Below are 21,088 nucleotides of genomic sequence, written 5' to 3' on the forward strand. Positions count from 1 at the left end.
GCCAGGATATAGTCATCAGTCTCACCTTATCCTGCACATCATTGACAACGGCTGACCCCCAGCTTCTGGCTGTGCCTCTTGTGGTCAGGCTCTTTCCCCTCCAAGTGGCCCTGCCCACCTTGTCCTTTGAGCCAACCTCAAATCCAGCATGTGCGTGTGTGTTCAGGCCTCTCTGGCTGTTCAAGGCCCAGCTGGTCCCTTTGCTCAGACTCCTCCATCTCACACCCCAGAACTCCGAGCCCCTCCACAGCAGTGCAGAGATTTGCTCTTTGGGGAATGGGGTTCACCCCTGCCCACAAATGTTTCACTTAATCAAGGATTTGTTGTTTTAAAAATGACTTTGCTGGTGACTTTATCTGCATTAAGGGCCTTCACATTCCCCTGCTGCCTGTGGCCTAGAATTGCTGACTTCAGCCCTTCTGGGAGCCCTGGGCATGGAAAAGCCCTGCAGATTCTGCATCCGTATTATGCTCTTTGTGTGTGTGTGTGTGTGTAAATATTTTACCAGAATGTAAACAAGGTGTGGGCTTGCTGCCTTGTTCACTGCTGTGTTTCCAGTGCCTGCACAGGGCCTGGCACGTGGTGGGCACTCAATAAACATGTGTCAAATGAATGAATACAGCATACATGCAGATTTCTGTACAAGGACCTGGGTACAATGTGTAAACATCTCTGTGTAGATATGTTATTTTGTGCATGTGCGTGTGTGTGTGTGTATATGTGTGGCAGGGGGAGGACAGAAATATTTGGGTAGGCCCCAAATAGCCATCAGGGACTATTTTAATTACTCCTAATCAGCAATATAGAATTTGTTAGAGAAATATGTGGAAAACTAACATATACACGAGAGCGTACATGAATTCCTTCCATGGCAAGTTGACTGGTGGCCCCCAAAAGATATGTACTAACTCCCAGAAACTGTGAGTGTGACCTTATGTGGAAAAAGGCTCTTTGCTGATGTAAATAAGTTAAGGATCTCACTATGAGATCATCTGGGATTGTCTAGATGTCCCTGGGATCCTGCCTCAAATCCAATGACAAGTTTCCTTATAAGAGAGAGGAAGAGGAGGCCATGTGACCACAGTGGCAGAAACTGGAGGATACGGCCAAGGAAGCCAAGGATTGCTAGCAGCCACTAGAAGCTGGAAGACGCGAGGAAAGATTCTCCCCTGGAGCCTGCAGAAAGAGCCCGGCCCTGCTGACGCCTCGATTTCAGACTTCTGACCTTCAGAACCGTAAGAGAATAAATTCCTTTTGTGTTAAGTCCCCCATTTGTGGTCATTTGTTACGGCAGCCGCAGAAAATGAATACACCTTCTGTCCAGCACACAAGAACTCGTGGCCAGTTTGTCCCAGGCTGTGTGTGTCCTGTGGGTGTGCACCCCTTACTTTCCACCGTGACTGCCAGCCCAGGGTTGTGTACAACAGCAGAGCAGATATTTGTAAGGAGTGGAGCAAACAGGCAGGGGGCTGTGAGGGAGCCTGGCTGGGAAGGCCAGGCCAGGCCCAGAGGTCTGGAACCCTTCAGATTCGCTGGGGGCCCCCTGGAAATATTCTGGAAATAATGCTTCTAAGGCATTCCCCTCTCCACCCCACTGAGCACTAGGGGCCACCAGGGAATAAGGAGGAAAGGATGGTCTTCCTGCTTCCTGCAAACTGGTTCCTCTCCAGGTCATGATTCTGGTGAAGGGGCCAGTACCCTTGAGGCTGCCCTGAGGTGCCTGGTGTGGTGTGACTGCCACCCACACCTCAGTGAGCTGCAGCTCAGTTCCCAGCGTTAGCACTCAGACTGCCTGCCCTGCTGTCCACACAGTTTCCTGTCCCCAGTGCTTTTCCTTCTCTGCCCATCCCGGTTCTGTGATGTCCAGAGCCTCAGCTCCGGGCCGCCGGCCAGCTCCACTTTCCTTGAATGATTGGCAGGCACGTCAGAGCCAGGCAAGAATCATCATCAGACAGGGAGCAGGATATTTCCACAGTCTCTGAAATGCTAAGTCATTTCAGCAGATTGCTTATAACTACAAAAGGAAAAACTGTAACTTCTCAGTGGAGAAACCCGGCAGATACCACCTTAACCAGATCATCAAAGTCAGCGTCACCAATAATGGGACAAACTGACCTCGTGTGTGCCTCCTGCTGCCATGTGCTGTGAAAGGCACAGCCTCACGCTCGGGGCCTTCCTGCCCCCCCAAATGCATAACCTGAGACAGCAAAGTCAAGTCAAAGGCTATTTTACAAATAAGTAATATGCCTTAAGAATGAAAGAGGGAGAAACTGTTCGATACTGTAAGAGACTAAAGTGATACAACTAAATGCAACACATAGATGATGTGAATCAAAAATGTCACCTGCCCTATCAGTAAACAAAGGATGCTGCAGCCATCAAGCCATCACATTACAGGCACCCCCAAGGGTGAGCCCTGTGGGAACTCAGGATGGGAAAGAACTGGATACTGGCCCTGGATAAAGGTGCCTATCAAAGGAATGATTTCAGTGAGCCCAGACTCTTGCATCTTCCCATATATAGAAAAGCACTAAATTCATTACCTTCAGATGTCTGGTTGTTTTCTTTAATTAACAGGTTTTTTGTTTTTTGTTTTTTTGAGTGTAGAAAGCGAGATTTATTAAGTACACTGCAAGGGAACAGCCGGCAAGACCAGGAGGGTCTGCCAACAGTAATCTTTTGATATGCCAGCTACCAGGTCTTTGTTGCTAAACGCCTGTATACCCTGGATCCTCCCTGACCTCTTTGGAGCTGTCCCTCAGAGCCATCTGCGAGGCTACTCCCAGGCTTGAGTACTCAGAAAGTCCTCCGAGGGACTTTCCTGGCGGTCCAGTAGCTAAGACTCCGCACTCCCAATGCAGGGGGCCTGGGTTCAATCCCTGGTCAGGGAACTAGATCCCACAGGCCGCAACTAAAAGATCCTGCATGCTGCATTGAAGACCCAGCACAGCCAAATAAATAAATAAATATTAAAAAAAGAAAGTCCTCCAAATAAAACACAATTCTCAACGTTTAGGTTGTACATGTTTTTCAGTAGACAATGAGAATGAAAAAAATGGTTGTGAAGGACATAATTGGGACAATTGGGGAAATTTGAATAGGGACTGTATATGTAGATAGTAAATAGCATCATATCAATGTTAAATTTCCTTCATTGGATCATAGTACAAGAGAATGTGCTTATATTTAGGAGGTACCAGTGAAGTATTTAGGGGTAAAGTGACACAAGACACAATGTCTGTAATGTATTCTCAAATGGTTCAATAACTAAAAATAATGATAATTATAGCTAGCTAGCTAGATGGATAGAGAGAGATATTAAAACAATTGTAGCAAATATTAGCAATTGATGAATCAACAGTCACTTGGTAAGGGTACGTATATTGGAGTTAATTGTACTATTCTCACCAATTTTTTTCTAGTTTAAAAAATTTCAAAATAAAGTAAAAAAAAAAAAACAGCTTTGTGAACTACAGAGATGTAGAACAAAGTGAACTGTTGATTCTTCAGGGAGATGCTGTCCCATCATTCAATTTAATCCATCTCAGCAAACATTCCAAGGCCTCTTATGGGCCCTTAAACAGTGTTGGGTGTTGCAGGGAAAATTCCATCCCCCATCTAAGCAGCTTCCTATCTGATGGGGATGAGGGGCGAGAACCAGACAAATACACAAAGAACAAGAATACAAAGTAGAATGGGAGAAAGGCCTTAAGAAAGGTGTAAATTGGGACACAGGTCACAAGAGTCACAGAGATGAGACCCTTGCGTGTGGAGTTGGCATTTCAGTGTAATGTAAGGTTGGCTGAATTTGCACTGGTAGAGTTGCACTGAGTTTTCACTGGCTGGGTTGAGGAGTACAACACAAGTAGAAGGCTATGCATGAGCACGGGACCAGAGCAGAGACAGGGGCACACTGAGTGGTGAGCAAGTCTTTGTTGCCTTGAGTGCCTTTGTTAAGTATGTGTAGGAAAGGCAGTGCTTGTCTTCTGCTCTTCTTAGGTTCAGTGGCTGTAGCCTGAGAATTAAACTGACGAACAACACATTACAGGCACACCCTGTTTTTTTGTGCTTCGCTTTGTTGTGCTTCACAGATACTGTGTATTTTTTACGAATTGAAGGTTTGTGGCAACCCTGCAAGGAGCAAGTTTATTGGCACCATTTTTCCAACAGCATTTGCTCACTTCATGTCTCTGTGTCACATTTTGCTAATTCTTGTAATATTTCAAACTTTTTCATTATTATATTTGTTATGGTGATCTGCGATCTTTGATGTTACTGGTTGCTTTTTTAAAATTTGGCTGCGTTGGGTGTTCATTGCTGCGTGCGGGCTATTCTCTAGTTGCGGTGAGCGGGGGCTACTCTTTGTTGCTGTGCACGGGCTTCTCATTGCAGTGGCTTCTCTTGTTGTGGAGTACAGGCTCTAAGCGCGGGGGCTTCAGTAGTTGCGGCACGTGGGCTCAGTAGTTGTGGTGCACGGGCTTAGTTGCTCCACAGCATGTGGGATCTTCCTGGACCAGGGCTCGAACCCGTGTCCCCTGCATTGGCAGGCGGATTCTTAACCACTGTGCTACCAGGGAAGTCCTGATGTTACTATTATAATTGTTTTGGGAGCCATGAACTGTACCCATGTATGATGGCAAACTTAATCAATAAATGTATGTGTTCTGACTGTTTCACCAACCAGCCATTCCCCCATCTCTCTCCCTCTTCTCAAGACTCCCTATTCCCTGAGACACAGCAATATAGAAATTAGGCCAATTTATAACCCTACCATGACCTCTTAGTGTTCAAGGGAAAGGGAGAGTTGCGTGTCTCTCACTTTACATCAAAAGCCAGAAGTGGTTAAGCTTAGTGAGGAAGGCATGTTGAAGGCCAAGACAGGCCACAAGATAAACCTCTTGAGCCATACAGTTAGCCAAGTTGTGAATGCAAAGGAAAAGTTCTTGAAAGAAATTAAAATTGCTATTCCAGTGAACACACAAATGATGAGAAAGCAAAACAGCCTTTTTGCTGATATGGAATTTCTTTTTTTTTAACATCTTTATTGGAGTGTAATTGCTTTACAATGGTGTGTTAGTTTCTGTATATAACTACCAAAGTGAAACAGCTGTATAACAAAGCTGTATAACAAAGTGAAACAGCTATACATATACATATATCCCCATATCCCCTCCCTCTTGCGTCTCCCTCCCACCATCCCTATCCCACCCCTCTAGGTGGTCACAGAGCACCAAGCTGATCTCCCTGTGCTATGCGGCTGCTTTATAGAAGAAGTTTTACTGGTTTGGTTAGAAAATCAAATCAGCCACAACATCCCCTTAAGCCAAAGCCTAATGCAGAGCAAGGCCCTAACTCTCTTCAGTTCTGTCAAGGCTGAGAGAGGTAAGGAAGCTGCAGAAGAAAAATTTAAAGCTAGCAGAGGTTGGTTCATGAGGTTTAAGGAAAGAAGCCTACTCCATAGTATAAAAGTGCAAGGTAAAGAGCAAGTGCTGATGTAGAAGCTGCAGCAAGTTATCAAGAAGATCTAGCAAAGATCATAAACGAAGGTGGCTACACTAAACAACAGATTTTTCAATGTAGACAAAACAGCCTTCTATTGGAAGAAGATGCCATCTGAGACTTTCATAGCTAGAGAGGAGAAGTCAACACCTGGCTTCAAACTTCAAAGGATAGGCTGATTCTCTTGTAAGGGGCTAATGCAGCTGGTGACTTGAAGTTGAAGCCAATGCTCATTTACCATTCTGAAAATCCTAGGGCCCTTGAGAATTATGCTAAATTGACTCTGCCTCTGCTCGATAAATGGAACAACAAAGCCTGGAATGACAGCACATTTGTTTACAAATACTGACTACTTAAGCCCACTGTCGAGACCTACTGCTCAGAAAAACAGAATTCCTTTCTAAATATTACTGCTTATTGACAATGCACCTGGTCACCCAAGAGCTCTGGTGGGAATGGACAATGAGATTGATGTTGTTTTCATGCCTGCTAACACAACATTCATTCTGCAGCCCATGGATCAAGGAATAATTTTGACTTTCAAGTCTGATGATTTATGAAGTACAGCCATAGCTGCCATAGATAGTGATTCCTCTGATGGATCTGGGCAAAGGAAATTGAAAACCTTCTGGAAAGGATTCACCATTCTAGATGCCATTAAGAACATTAAAAATATTTGTGATTCATGGCAAAAGGTCAAAATATCAACGTTAACAGGAGTTTAGAAGAAGTTGATTCCAACCCTCATGGATAACTGTGAGGGGTTCAAAACTTCAGTGGAGGAAGTTACAGCAGATGTGGTGGAAGTGGCAAGAGAACTAGAATTAGAAATAGAGCTCGAAGATGTGACTGAATTGCTACAATCTCATGATAAAACTTTAATGCTTGAAGAAGTGCTTCTGGGTGAGCAAAAAAAGTAGTTTCTTGAGATGGAATCTACTCCTGATGAAGATGCTGTGAAGACTGTTGCAACGACAACAAATGATTTAGAATATTATATAAACTTAGTTGATAAAGCAGTGGAAGGGTTTGAGAGGACTGACTTCAATTTTGGAGGAAGTTCTACTGTGTGTAACATGCTATCAAACAGTATTGCGTGGCTACAGAGAAATCATTCATGAAAGGAAGAGTCAGTCAGTGCAGCAGACTTCATCGTTGTCTTATTCTTAAAAATTGTGAGTTTTGAGACGCTTCACATTCTGTCTATGGAATATGTATCTCTAAATAAACTTACTCTCACTTAACTATGGCTCGCTCTTAAATTCTTTCCTGTGCAAAGCCAAGGACCCTCCCTTGGCGGTCCCAGGGACTCATCCGAGACCTGGGATATGACCATTCTCTCATCCCCATTCTCCTGCAACAGTTGCATGTCCCAAATTGCAGTTCTTTGTGGCTCCTTGATAAACTCATTTTGCTGATAAAAATAACTGGCTCTTTTATTGTTTTAGATTAACAAATATAAGCCGAATAAAGTCAGCTGGGACTGACTTGTTCACTGCTGTGTCCTCAGCACCTAGAACAGTGCCTGGTGCAGGACATTGGTAAATCCCAAGGGCTGGGGTCCCCCAGATCCTGCTGGGAGTAGCACGCTCTTCGAAGAAGCTGCTTGCCCTAGGAAAGGGACCTGGGAGGGTGGCAAGAAACAGGTAGCCTCTGCAGCCTCTTTAACCAGGGAGGGAAAACCAAAACCACAGGAGAAAATGGCCCTCTTGAATTAGCCCACAGGAGGTCTGAGCAAGCTCTGTCCAAGAGGCAGGGCCCAGGAAAAGTCTGCACTGGTGTCATGGGTCGGCATCCACGGGCAGAGAAGGTTTGCCTGCTCCCTGGAGCACCTCCCATCCGGGCCCCTCCCCTCCCCTCCCTGGAGCTTTTCTTCTCTGAGGGTCAGAGACTTGCCTCAGATGGAGGCAGACCCTGTAGCTACTCTAGCCAATACTCAAAAGCACCCAGCATCTCTCTTTTGTGTAACCTAAACCCCTCATCCTGAACTTCCAACTCAGTGGTTCTGACACCTGGTAGGGGAGCAGAATTTACCTGGGAGCTTTTTTTTTTTTTTTTTTAAATGTAGTGTAACAAACATACAGAATAGTGCACATGTGTGTATAGTTTGATGAATTTTCACAAAGTGACCAAACCAGGTAGTTCCCAAGTCAGGAAACAGGATGTCATCAACTAGCCTCTCTGAAGTTCCCCAAGTGCCACCTCCTAGTCGCTACCCCCATCTCTTTCCCTTGGGAGTCGGGGGGATCCTTCTCCCAGAGTGTCTGCTTCATAAAACTGACCTGATGCCCCGTGTCTATTTTACAAAGCTGCACAGGTGGTTTACTTGCATAGCTAGGTTTGGCAACTACTCCTGGAAGTCATATAATCTTCTTTGTTGTAAGTGGAACCAGAGGCAGCTTTGCTCCCAGTGTTCGGCTCAGCACCAGTAGCTGTCTAGCTAGGTTTACCCGTGAAGCAGTGGGCATTTCCTGCATCTGGGGTCTGCAGAGCCTGGGGGGGGCAACTTCTGGACTCAGGAAGCCCAACTGGTTGGTTCTAGCCTGGGCATGTGGCCCTCCCTCCCCGGCGGGAGTTGCATGAAGAGGTATTTTTGGAAGGTGCAGGAATTCTGTAACCATTTGGAAAATGCCTGCTCATAGGCTGGGCTGGATTCTCATTTTAAAATGATGATGTGGCTGAGCGGCCTGACCTGGCCAGTTTTCCTGGATCTAGGGGTGGGGAAAGTAAAGAGGCATGCTCATTTTTTTCTCTTTTTCTTTAAATTGTATCACCATTTTCTTTTTGTCTCAAATCCCTCTAACCCACATGCTTCAAGAGAATTGTGAGGTGTCTCCTGCAGTTCATGGGCTCTTTGATGCTGCTTGCAGGTAAGTGTTTCATCGTGTCTCAAGTCAGCCAGGGCTCTGGGGTCACTTCAAGTCGAGTGCAAGTTTAACCCTCAATTCCCCATCAAGGATCTTTGGCTCTGGAGCCCTCACCTGGAGTCTCCCTGCCCTTCCAGGCAGGACCCTGAGTGCCCTCCTACTCTCTTCCCTGTGTCTCTCTCTGCTTTGCCCTGCTGCCTTCATCTTTATCGAGAGCAGCAGCTTTTGGTTTTTTTAAATTAAGTATAGTTAATTTACAACGTTGAGCTAATTTCTGCTGTACAGCAAAGTGATTCAGTTACACATATATATACATTCTTTTTTATATTCTTTTCCATTATGGTTTATCACAGGATATTGACTATAGTTCCCTATGCTGTACAGTAGGACCTTGTTGTTTATCCATTCTCTATATAATAGTTTGCATCTGCTAACCCCCAACTCCCACTCCATTCCATCTCTCCCCCTCCCCCCTTCCCCTTGGCAACCACAAGTCTGTTCTCTATGTCTGTGCATCCCTTTCTGTTTCGTAGGTAAGTTCATTTGTGTCATAGTTTAGATTCCACATATAAGTGATATGATATTTGTCTTTCTCTTTCTAACTTACTTCACTTCGTATGATAGGTCCATCCATGTTGCTGCAAATGGCATTATTTCATTCTTTTTTATGGCTGTGTAGTATTCCATTGTATATATGTACCACATCTTCTTTATCCATTCATCTGTTGATGGACATTTTGGTTGCTTCCATGTCTTGGCTATTGTGAATAGTGTTGCTATGAACACAGGGATGCATGTTTCTTTTTGAATTGTAATTTTGCCTGGATATATGCCCAGAAGTGGGATTGCTGGATCATAAGGCAACTCTATTTTTAGTTTTCTGAGGAACCTCCATATTGTTTTCCATAATGGCTGCACCAACTTACATTCCCACCAACAGTGTAGGAGTGTTCCCTTTTCTCCACACCCTCTCCAGCATTTGTTATTTGTAGACTTTTTAATGATGGCCATTCTGACCGGTGTGAGGTGGTACCTTACTGTAGTCTTGATTTGCATTTCTCTAATAATTAGCAATGTTGAGAATCTTTTCATGTGTCTGTTGGCCATCTATATGTCTTCTTTGGAGAAATGTCTATTTAGCTCTGCAGTTTTTGCTAATCATCCATTCACTCACCCATCCGTTCATTCAACCAGTGCCAGGCCCTGTGCTGGGGACAGCATGGAGGGTCAGGCTGACAAACCATCTTCTGTCATCACCATTTCTGCCCCTACCCTTGACAACTCTTTGTCCCCACTTCTCCACTTCCTCCCAAGGCCATGTCCATGCTCTCTGAAGGACCTCTGTTCCTTCCTTTGCATGGCAAAAGTAGCCTGCCCTCTCCATTATCTGCGTCCAAACCCCTTGCTCCCGACCCTCATTTCCAGCTCCCTTGGGCTGAGACAGAGAATACAAAAGTAGAACGTGGCATGATTCTCTTCCCCAATTTTCCATTTCTGAGATCCTCCCCATCCCATCCACCTTCCACCTCCACCACTATCCTCTCTCCATGCCAGATCCTGGAATGGAAGTGCCATGAGTGGGGAGCTGCTGTACTTTTGTCTTTCCAGGGAATTCCCTGGCAGTCCAGTGATTAGGACTCTACGCTCTCACTGCCAGGGCGCCAGGTTTGATCCCTGGTCGGGGAACTAAGATCCTGCAAGCCATTCGGCACAACCAAAAAAAAAAAAGAAACCAAAGCAAAGCCAACAACCTCCCAAAATAAAAGTGCTGGAGGGCTGGGCTGCCTCTTCAGTTCTCCTCAAAGCCTGAACATTCTTAGGTGTGCTGCACGGAGACTCTCCTTCCAGGAGGTGAGATGACTGTAGGAAGGTGTCCTCACTTACTCTCAGCCAGGCCTTCTTGCTGGGAGATGACTCCCTGAAGTAGAAGCCGGGCAAAGTTTGAACTAGAAGACGACAGTGTCTTCCGGGTACTCACTGGGGTGTCAGTGAGCACTTGTCTACTTCCTCTCTTTCCTTGGGCCTACCAGCCTGTTTGGAAGAAACAATCTCTGAGCCTTTGAACTGCCTATCAGCCAGGGGACGAAGCTGTCTAGGCCCTCAGGTGAGGTTCTCTGAGTCTGAGCTGATCACCTGCAAGAGGTAAAGCTGGGGAGAGAGAAAGTAGATCCAGAGTGTTCAGAGTATGTGTACTCAGTATGAGACTTACTAAATGACACAGAGCAATACATATGTCACATAAACCAGATATTCATATAGGCTTGATCAGTGAGTTTTCCAGAAAAGAGTTCTTTTCTTAAAAAAAATTATGTATTTATTCATTTTAAATAGGTAATCCAAGCACAGGGCACAATATTTTAAAAAGTGCCAAAGAGTATATACATAGTGAAAAATAAATGTCTTTCCCTCTCCTGTACCCAAGTTTTTCAGTTTCCCTCCCAGAAACAACCACTGTTGCCAGTTTACTGTGCATCCTTTTGGAGATTGTCTCTGAAAATTACAAGGGTGTGTGTGTGTGTGTGTGTGTGTGTGTGTACTTGAAAAAAATACAAATGGACATATTATATATACTGTTTTTAACATTGCTCTTTTCACTTAAGAGTATATTTTGGAGACTTTTTTCTTAACATATATGGGTTGGGGGTAGATTTGGAAAGCAGAAAAACTTGTTCCCATATGACCCTGAGCTTTGCTTCAGATCAAGCAGCTCCTTGTTTGGGGCTGTTTTTTTTTACAGACAGTGTGGTCCCTGGGCCACCTGAAGCTGTCTTGCTCAGGGAGACATCCTGCCACAGGACGGGCAGGGAGTCAACCTCCCTGCCAGATTTCACTGGGATTCATGTCCCCCCTTCTTACTGAATTCCTCACATTTGGAATTTGTTCTCAGAGTTTATATGTGAGATACCAGCAGCAAGCCCCCACCTGGCTACTCAAATTTTTGTTTTCAGGTCTTGTAGGTAGGTGAAGTATTTTCTGGGTATTGTGGAGGTCATCTCAGAGCTGCATTTCTGGTTTGTGGAGAGACGATGGCAGGGGCTGTGTTTAAGGGATTAACACTCCATGGTGCTGGCCGTGGCTTCAAGATTACTCAGGTCAGGGTGAGCTGTTTCCCTGAAGGGGTCTGGAATGCAGGGAGTGGAATGGGACACAGCTCTTACTTAAAGTTAAAAGACTTGTTAAACAAACAACTTTGGGTGCAGATGTATCTAGAATCACCTTGTAGAATGCTGTGTCCTTTCCCTTTCCTCTTGCTTTCTGCCTGCCGATGTTTTTCATTTTCTTTTGGTGAGCTTTGTAATCCTAGTGGATCATTTCTGATGCACCAAAGCAGCTTGGGTCAAATCAGATCATCTTCTTCATTTGATTTAAATGTTCCATAGAAAAATATTGTGGTGGGTATTTCTTTAAATTTCCTCAGGTCAAACTGCTTACAAGGTTTTGCCAATTGAATAAAGAGAAAACAGTTAGATATACTGAGCCCTGGTTCTTAGAGCGGCATCACAGCCTGGGGCTTTCAGAGGTTTGTTACCTTATTTGCTCTTTTTAAAAAATAACAGCTTATTGAGATATAATTCACATACCGTACAATTCACCTACTTTAAGTACACAATTCAATTTTTTTGGATATTCACAGAATTGCACAATCATCACCACAATCAATTTTAGATGATTTTCATCAATCACTCCCCCCACAAAAGCCCCATAGCCATTAGCAATCACTTTCCATTTCCCCCCAATCTCCTCAGCCCAAGGCATCCACTAATGTACTTGCTTTTTCTATGGATTTGCCTATTCTGGACATTTCATATAAAGGGCCTCATATAATATGTGGTCTTTTGTGACTGGCTTCTTTCACCTAGCACGATATTTTCAAGATTCATCCTGTTGTAGCATGTATCGGAACTTCACTTCTTTTTATGGCCCAATAATATTCCATTGTGTGGATATGCCATATTTTACTTATCCATTTATCAGTTGATGGACATCTGGGTTATTTCCACTTTATTGGCTACTATGAATAACGGTGCTATGAACATTCGTGTACAAATTTTTGTGTGGACTTCACTTGATCTTTACAGCAACTCTCTGAGGTACATATTCTACAGACCTCTTTCTATAGATAACAAAACTCATTCCAAGACGGTAGATAGGCATTGTGAATAAAGCTGTTAGATTCCTGAGCCTATGCTTTTTCCAATGTATGTTCATAGAGTTGAAATAATTGCTTTGACAGGACCTCGTGTGGATATACCTGTAGGCATTGTGAACACGAACGGGTATTTTTCAGTTGTGAAATTTCAGCCCTCTCCCCAATGTCCCCCATCTCTTTGCCCTTTTCTCCTTTCCTAGTTTTCACTTCTTTCTTTCAAGTATCAGTTCCCCGCCCCTGTGGTGGGGACAGAATCTATCACTCACTTTGGTGTGTAATGAAATGTGTGAATTTGATATTTATATTTTTGAGTCACCTCAATGAGATGAAAGCTCCTCTGCCAGCAACAGCACAGAGGTGGTTTCTGAAGCAAGGACAAGCAGAGAGAGGATTTCTTGGAAAAGCTCATTCTCCTGTCCTGTCCCAGGGTTTCAAGGCTGAAGGGCACCCACGCTGGAGGTTGGGGCTACGGTGGACTGCCACCTGCCCCCGGCTCGCCTCCAGCTAGGTCGCGCGCACCGTTGCTCGGCAACAACCCTCTCACACAGGTGGCGGCCCCAGAACCCCGCGGGGAGCGCGCACACGCAGGGACGCAGGGACGCCCGGGCGGCCCCGACGTCAGACCCACCCCGCCCCTCAGCGCCTGTCAGACCGGGAGGGAGGCCGAGCCCCGCCCCCCTCGGGGGGGAAGGCAGCCAGCGGAGCCCACGAATCAGAGAGTCCGACATATCCCCCGACCGGGCGCCGGGCAACCAATCGCCGCACGCGTGTGATCCCGCGCCCGTCCGGGAGGGCGGCTGCAGGCGCTAAGGCGGCGACTGGGGGAGTCGCTGCTGAGGCGGCCGCGGGCCCGGGTCGCGTCGGCGTAGCTCCGCGCGGCCGAGCCGGGCTGGCAGCAGCTGGCGCCTGGCGGTGAGGGCGGGCTCCCGGGTGGGTGGAATGGCCCTCACCTAGGGCGGTGGGAGAAGCAGCTGAACCGAGGATGCTGGGGAGGCGGCGCGGCGGCTCCTCACTCATCCCAGGTAAGGGGGACGCCGCGCTCGCTGCGGCTCGGGTCGGAGCGCCGCCCCGGCCCCGCTGTGCTCCCGCCGCCGCTCACCTAGCTCCGAGTCCCGGCCGGCTCTGTCCTGGCATCCCTCGGCCCAAGTCGCCGCCGGCCGCCGCATCTCCCCTCTGCCCTCGGGCGGTTGTCCAGCCCCGCCCCCTCAGCGCAGAGCCCGGCGGCCCGGCCCGGCGCCCACCCCTTCCCCCAGCGCCGGCGTTTCCCTGTCTCGGGCTTCCTTTTAGCCCGGCTCGCCCCCGCCGTGGTCGGCCTCCCGCCCTCTCCCGCCCCCTCCGCGCCTTTCCCTCTCTCTCGCGGGGCTGGCATCGTTTCCCAGACCCCGCGGTCCTTCGGGGCGCCTGCCGGGGATGAGACGCCCTGGCCCCCCCGGATTGGACTTTTGCCCTCACCTATACCCGGGCTTCCCTTCCTCAGTCTCACCCTATCCTTGCCTCCTATACGGTGTCCTCTGGACATTTCACTCGCGCCCTCCCACCCCCATGCCATGTATTCCTGGGTTTTGCCCGTTTGCTCCCAGTTGCCTTCCTTTCCCAACTCGCCCCTTCTCCCTTCGCTTCCATCAACCACCGTCGCTAACACTTCTTTTCCTTTACACTGAAACCTTCAGATACTGCGACTCTCCTGAATGCCCGGTCTGTAGTTTTAACACCGTAGTTCGTCTTTCAGTGAGCTGCACCCATAACGTGTCAAGTGTATTGCCCAGAGTCTGGCACACAGTAGGCCTGGTACATGGTAGGTGCTCACACGTCTTACCATCTTCCTCCTTCCAGGCCTTTGTACTCTCCCCATGGTGGTAGCAAGAGGTCCAGCATCCAAAGGGAATTGATGCGCTACCTGAAGAGTGGTATAGGAGGTGGCGGGATGAATTAGTGAACTCCAAGTGTGATAGAGATTACATTGTCAGTTATTTACTCACTGCAGTCATCCCGAAGAACTGAATTCTGCTCTCTTTGTGCCATGTGTTGTTTTATAATACTTGGCTTTGTAAAGTATTCTTAACAATGTTTGCAATGTAATTGCCCCCTTAAACCCCCCCAATCTGGTGTTTGCTGAACCTTTATTTTTTAGGGAAGAAAGAGCCCCTAACTCCTAGTTGAAATAGCATTGTGTGTAAGAAGTATTTCACATGTTTATCTCCCAGCTGGATAGTCCAGTCTGCAGTGAATTTTCATCCTTTAAGAGTCTGCCGGGAGGAATCAGGTTCAGATTTCTTGGAATCAACTGTTGAAGGGACCAAAATGCTTAGGAGTGGAAGTTCTGACAAGTTCTCTAAGAGTGAAAGAGGAATTAGCCACCCCCGTCCCCCTTTCTGGCTCTCAGAGGAAATGACTATAGTCGATTTTTAAAAAGAGTAAAATAAGTTTGACTTTTTAAAATTATAAAAGCAGTGTTACTGGCCTCAAGCCATTCTTGCCACATTTGCTCTGATGGTTTCCAAGCCTGGGTGAATCAAACAGTCGGCTTTTTCTGCTCCTTGGGTCTCCAGAGCAGGCTGGAGGAAAGTGTGTAACAGCCGCTGGGGCTGTTCTAGACTTCTGGATCCCAACTCCACTTGCACTGTCTGGAGATGCTTTGACTTACTCCTCAGCTTCCTTTTATGTACCCACACCTAATTGCTGTCTGTAGGTTTTTACCGTTCTCCTTTCCTTGTCCTACTCTTGACTTCTCTACATTGCTTATCTTGTCTCCTACTTCACAGAAGAAATTGGTGGGCATCAGCCCTGAACTCTTAAGGGTGTGTCATTTTTCTTTGTGCTTATACCTCTCTGATATCTGATCTCCTTTCCTTTTACCAGAGGAAGAAGGTGTTACTTTCTAAGGCTGACTAACATCTTTCCTATTCTATATTCTCTCTCTTTTTCTCAGCCTGCACACATGCTCAGGTTTTCACCAACGAAAACAAAACATTGCCTTGATATGCTTTCCCTCAGATTAATGTGGTATTCCTTAGGGTTTTACTTTCTGTTCTTTTTTCTGTCCTCTAATTTCCTTGTGTGAGTACACTTCCCTTCATGGCTTTAAGTAGCACCTGTATATTTTTGGTTTTCAAAGATGTATATTCAGTCCCCATTTTTCTTGAACTTTCAGGTGTTTCGTATTTTCGTCTGTCTATTGGGTAACTATACTTGGATACTTGGTACTTCAAACTTGGTTATTTTTTTCCTTTCTCTTCCCTCATCTTGCTCATAGCTGCGTCAAGCACATCCACAAGCTTCCTATTTTAGGGTCTTCACCCTAGAAACCTTAGAATCCTCCTCTTTCCTATCATTACGTCTACCATAGATCCTATTGTTCCTACCTGAAATTCTTTTCTTTCTCTCCTCATTGCCAGAAGATTGGTTGAGGCCTGGGTTATGTTTTTCCTGAACAGAGTAGGCCGTTTTCAACCCAGGCTCTACTTTAAAACCACCTGGGGAGCTTTTAAAGGTTAAGGATGAGGGGATCAAAAAAAAAAAAAAAAAAGGATGAGGGGATCAAGGCATCCAGGAGATTCTGATTCTTGGTCTGGTGTGGGGCCAGACCTTTTCATTTAAAAAATGTTTCTCCTCTTGTAAAAATAAAATACAGTGTGTGTGTATGAAAAAAAAAAGTTTCTCATGTGGCAGTAACAGGCAGCTAGGGCTGAGAACTGGCTTGAGAGCTCTAAGAGGGAGTGAGAACCCTGAGGAACTATATATAGCATTTAACTCATCCTTTATAAATCAGCATAAATGTCACTTTTGTTGGCATGGTTAGTTGCCTACTTTCCTGATATTTTGTACATGTACCTATTAAACTACTTATCACATTTTATTTAAATTATTTCTCATGGGCCCATTTTTGTCATGACTAGGAGTTCCTTGAGGTCTGGGATTATGCCTAAAGGTAAACTACTGTTTCTTATACTACTCGGAGCACTTCTGATACCAAACATGTAGGTCTTCCCCTCACATTAAATACTTCTCCAACTCTCCAGGCAACAACTGGGTATTCTACAATTCAACTTAATTATTACTAACTACCTGGATTTAGTGCAGACCCCACAGATTAAGGACTCAGTCCTGCACGACTCCTCCCAAATTCAGACCAATCACAAGTCCTAGATTGTGACCTGTACTTCTGACCAATTGGGTATAAACTGGGGCTTCCCACAGCTCCCTCCTCAGGTCAGTAATTTGCTATAATGGCTCACAGAACTCAGGAAAGCTCTTTACTTACCTTTACCCATTTACTGTATTATAAAGGCTGTAACTCAGGAACAACCAGATGGAAGAGATGCATAGGGCAAGGTATGTGGGAAGGGGCATGGAGCTTCCATGAGCTTCCATGCCTCTTCTGGGCTCGCCATCCTCCCAGCACCTCAGTGTATTCACCAGCCTGGAAGCTCTCCCAACCCCTTTATTTAGGATTTTCATGGAGGCTTCATTACATAGGCATACTTGATTAAATCACTGGCCACTGGTTATTAGCTTCTTTCCCCTTCCAGAGGTCAGGGGTTGATTCCTCTGGCAACCAGCTCCCATTTTCCCAGATGTGGTTGAAAGGACCCTATTATGAATAACAAAAGATGTTCCTCTCACCCCTATCAAGATATTTAAGGGTTTTAGGAGCTCTATGCTAGGAACCAGGGATGAAGACTGAAACACTGTTCTATTCTACAATAAATCTTATAATATCACAATATCACAGTGCCTTATTTATCTTTTCATCACTGCCTTGATAAAACATTGCCTTGATATGCTTTCCCTCAGATTAATGTGGTATTCCTTAGGGTTTTACTTTCTGTTCACAATTCTGTTCACAATTTAGCACAATACTTGGTATATTTTAGAAATGATAAAAATTGGCTGAATGAATCAGTTGGTAAATAATGTAAAACAGATCACTGAATTCACGGTTTTGCAAGCTGACCAGCTGTTTATTTTTTGGCTGCTTAACAGGTCACTAGTCATACCTGCACAGTCATTCTTGTTTTAAAAACACACACACTCTATAAATTAGAGTGCATTAAGAGAAATATTTGCTCTTATGCTTTGGCTTTTAAGATGGTTAAACTACGACAGTATTATAGAGGTTCATTCAGGCTTCCTCTTTAGCAGATACTATTTAAAATAGATTTTATTCCATATGGTTGAAGCAGATATATCTTTTTTAAACAAATAGCTCTGATTTTAGGCTTATAAGCTTTGGAATCTTTAGAACAAAAACTGTCCAATTGATAAAGATCTTGAACAGTGGCAGAACTTTCTTCTTTTTTTTTTTTTTTGGCGGTACGCGGCCCTCTCACTGTTGTGGCTGGACGCGCAGGCTCAGCGGTCATGGCGCATGGGCCTAGCTGCTCCGCGGCATGTGGGATCTTCCCGGACCGGGCCATGAACCCGTGTCCCCTGCATCGGCAGGCGGACTCTCAACCACTGCGCCACCAGGGAAGCCAGAGCTTTCTTTTTAACTAAGAGAATTAAGGAAGTAGGATTAAAGCCATCTACCTATGTGAATAGCATTGGTGATGGTGAGGGGGGAAAATCTGTAATTCCCAAATATTTAATTACTGTTATAGGAAAAACTTGTAATTGCTCATATATTAATATCAGCATATTTTATAATTCCTCAGAGCTAAGATGTAAACTGTAGAGTAGTTTGCCGTTTTTTAGTTTTTAGTTTTTTTTTTTTTTTTTTTTTTTTGGCCATGCCGGGCAGCTCTTGGGGTCTTAGTTCCCCGACCAGGGGTCGAACCCTGGCCCCTGGCAGTGGGAGCGCTGAGTCCTAACCACTGGACCACTGGAAACCAATGGATTCCCTGTTTTTTAGTTTTCTTAAGACTTTGTCAGCTATTTCTCTTTATAGAATTTGTGGTTGACAGGTCTTTACTTTCAGCATTTGAAAAATGCCACTTCCTTCAGATATCCATGATTTCAGATGAGAAATCTTCTGTCATTGGGATTTGTGTTTCCCTATAGCTAATGTATCCTCTCTTCCTGGCTGCTTTAAAGACTTTTTCTTTGCCTTCAGTTTTCAGAAGTTTAATTATGGTACGTCTTAGCATGGATTTATTTGGAATTCTGTTAGCTTCTTGAACTGTGAGTTAATGTCATTTGCCAAATTTGGGATATTTTCAGCCATTTCTTAGTATAACTTTTCAGCCCCACTCTCTTTTCTTTCTGTGACTCTGATGATACAAATGTTAGGTCTTTTGTTACTGTCCTACAGGGCATGAGGCATTCTTTTTTTTTTCCTCTGGTGCTCAGATTGGGTAATTCTTAATGTTCTACTTCTAGTTTCAAGTTTGCTCCTTCTTTCTTCTGTCATATTCATTCTGCTGTTGAGCCCATCCAGTGAGGTTTTGTTTTGTTATTGTATTTTTCAGTTCTGTAACTTCCATTTGATTTTTTTCTGTTTATCTTCTCTTTCTTTGATAATATTTTCTATTTTGTCATTTGTTTGAAGAATATGTCTCATTGCTCATTAAAGCATGATGACTGCTATAAAATTCTTGTCAGATAATTCCAACATCTGATTCATCTTGGTGTTAGTCTATGTTAATGTCTTTATTCATTCAAGTTGTGATTTTCCTGGTTCTTGGTGTGATGAGTGACTTTTGATTGTGTCCTGGACAGTTTTGATATTTTGTTAGGAGACTCTGGATCCTATTTAAATCTTTTATTTTATAAGTGAGAGAGATTAAAAGTTATAAACTTCCAGTTATAAAATAAATAAATCTTGGGGATGTAATATACAGCATAGGGAATATAGTCAATAATATTGTAATAACTTTGTATGGTGACAGATGGCAGCTAGACTTATGGTAGTGATCATTTTGTAATGTATAAAAATATTGACTCACTATGTTGTACACCTGAAATTAATATAAATTGTAAGTCAGTTACACTTCAATAAAAAAATGCCTTCTATTTTAGTAGGCAGTCACCCTAAAAAGTTTAATGCGTAGGGCCCAGCCTACTTTCTTTTTTTGGTAGCAGCTTTATTGAGCTATAATTCGCATACCATACATTCACCCATTTAAGGTGTAAATTTTTTTTAGTATATTTACAGGGTTGTGCAACCCTTACTACAGTCAATTTTAGGACATTTTCAAGAAACTGCACACTCCTTACGTGTCACCTCCAACTCTCCCACTTGTCATCCCCTCCATCCCTAGGCAACTGCTACTCTGTTTTCTCTCTGTATAGATTTGCTTATTCAGGACATTTCATATAAATGTAATCATACAATATGTAGTCCTTTGTTACTGGTTTCCTTCACTTTGCATGTTTTCAAGGTTCTTCCATGTTGTAGAATGTATCAATATTTTATTTCTTTTTCTTGCTGAATAATATTCTATTTTATGCATAGACCACATTTATATATTAATCAGTTGATGGGTGTTTGGGTTGTTTTTACATTTCGGCTGTTATGACTAATGCAGCTGTGAACATCTGTGTACAAGTTTTTGCGTGGACATGTTTCATTTCTCTTGGATATATACCTATGGGTGGAATTGCTGGGTCATGTGGTAACTCTAGAACTGTAGGTCTAATATCTTGAGGAACTACCAGATTGTTTTCCAAAATGGCTACTCTATTTTACATTTCTATTAGCAAGAAATGAGGGTTCCAATTTTTCCACCTCGTTGCCAAGACTTGTTATTATCTGACCTTCATATTTTAGCTATCCGAATGGGTATGAAGTAATATCTCATTGTGGTTTTGATTGCATTTCCCTGATGGCTAATGATGTTGAGCATCTTTTCATGTGCTTTTTGGCTATTTGTATATCTTTGGAGGAATCTCTGTTCCTTTGTCCATTTTTAAATTGAGTTATTTGTCCTTCTGTTGTTGAGTTGTAAGATTTCTTTATATATTCTGGATACTAGACCCTTATCAGATATGATTTGCAGATACAAATCTCCTGTTCTGTAGGTGTCTTTTCACTTTCTTTCTTTCTTTCTTTTTTAAAATTTATTTTACTCGTTTATTTTTGGCTGTGTTGGGTCTTCGTTGCTGCGCGCGGGCTTTCCCTAGTTGCGGCGAGCGGGGGCTGCTCTTCATTGCAGTGCTTGGGCTTCTCATTGCGGTGGCTTCTCTTGTTGCAGAGCATGGGCTCTAGGCACTCAGGCTTCAGTAGTTGTGGCACAGTGGGCTCAGTAGTTGTTGTTCGTGGGCTCTAGAGCGCAGGCTCAGTAGTTGTGGCGCATGGGCTTAGTTGCTCCGCGGCATGTGGGATCTTCCCAGACCAGGGCTCGAACCCATGTCCGCTGCATTGGCAGTGGTTAAGTGGATTCTTAACCACTGTGCCACCAGGGAAGCCCTCTTTTCACTTTCTTGATGGCACAAAGGTTTTTAATTTTGATTAAGTCAAGTTTGTCTTCTTTTTTTCTTTTGTTGCTTGCGCTTTATGTTTCATATTTAAGAAACCATTGCCTGATTCAAGGTCATGAAAGCTTACTCCGATGTTTTCTTCCAAGAGTTTTATAGTTTCAGCTCTTACATTTAGATCTTTAATCCACTTTTGTGAATTTTGTGTGTGGTATGA

At 44.4% G+C, this 21,088-nt stretch overlaps 1 protein-coding gene across 3 annotated transcripts in view; it reads left to right on the forward strand.

Annotated features, from left to right (window-relative positions):
* Nucleotides 1-13,326: 13,326 nt before the first annotated feature.
* The window catches only part of TPST1 (tyrosylprotein sulfotransferase 1), a 118,796-nt gene continuing 111,034 nt past the window's right edge, over nt 13,327-21,088 (forward strand). For all 3 annotated transcript variants that reach the window (XM_029221475.1, XM_029221476.1, XM_029221477.1), the window contains exon 1: nt 13,327-13,538. The gene's annotated coding sequence lies outside the window, so the exon portion shown is untranslated. The remainder of the gene's footprint in view (nt 13,539-21,088) is intronic.

The sequence above is a fragment of the Monodon monoceros genome, unplaced genomic scaffold (assembly GCF_005190385.1).
Source record: "Monodon monoceros isolate NGI ecotype Baffin Bay Population unplaced genomic scaffold, NGI_Narwhal_1 Super_Scaffold_13, whole genome shotgun sequence".
In the NCBI taxonomy this organism is placed as follows: Eukaryota; Metazoa; Chordata; class Mammalia; order Artiodactyla; family Monodontidae; genus Monodon; species Monodon monoceros.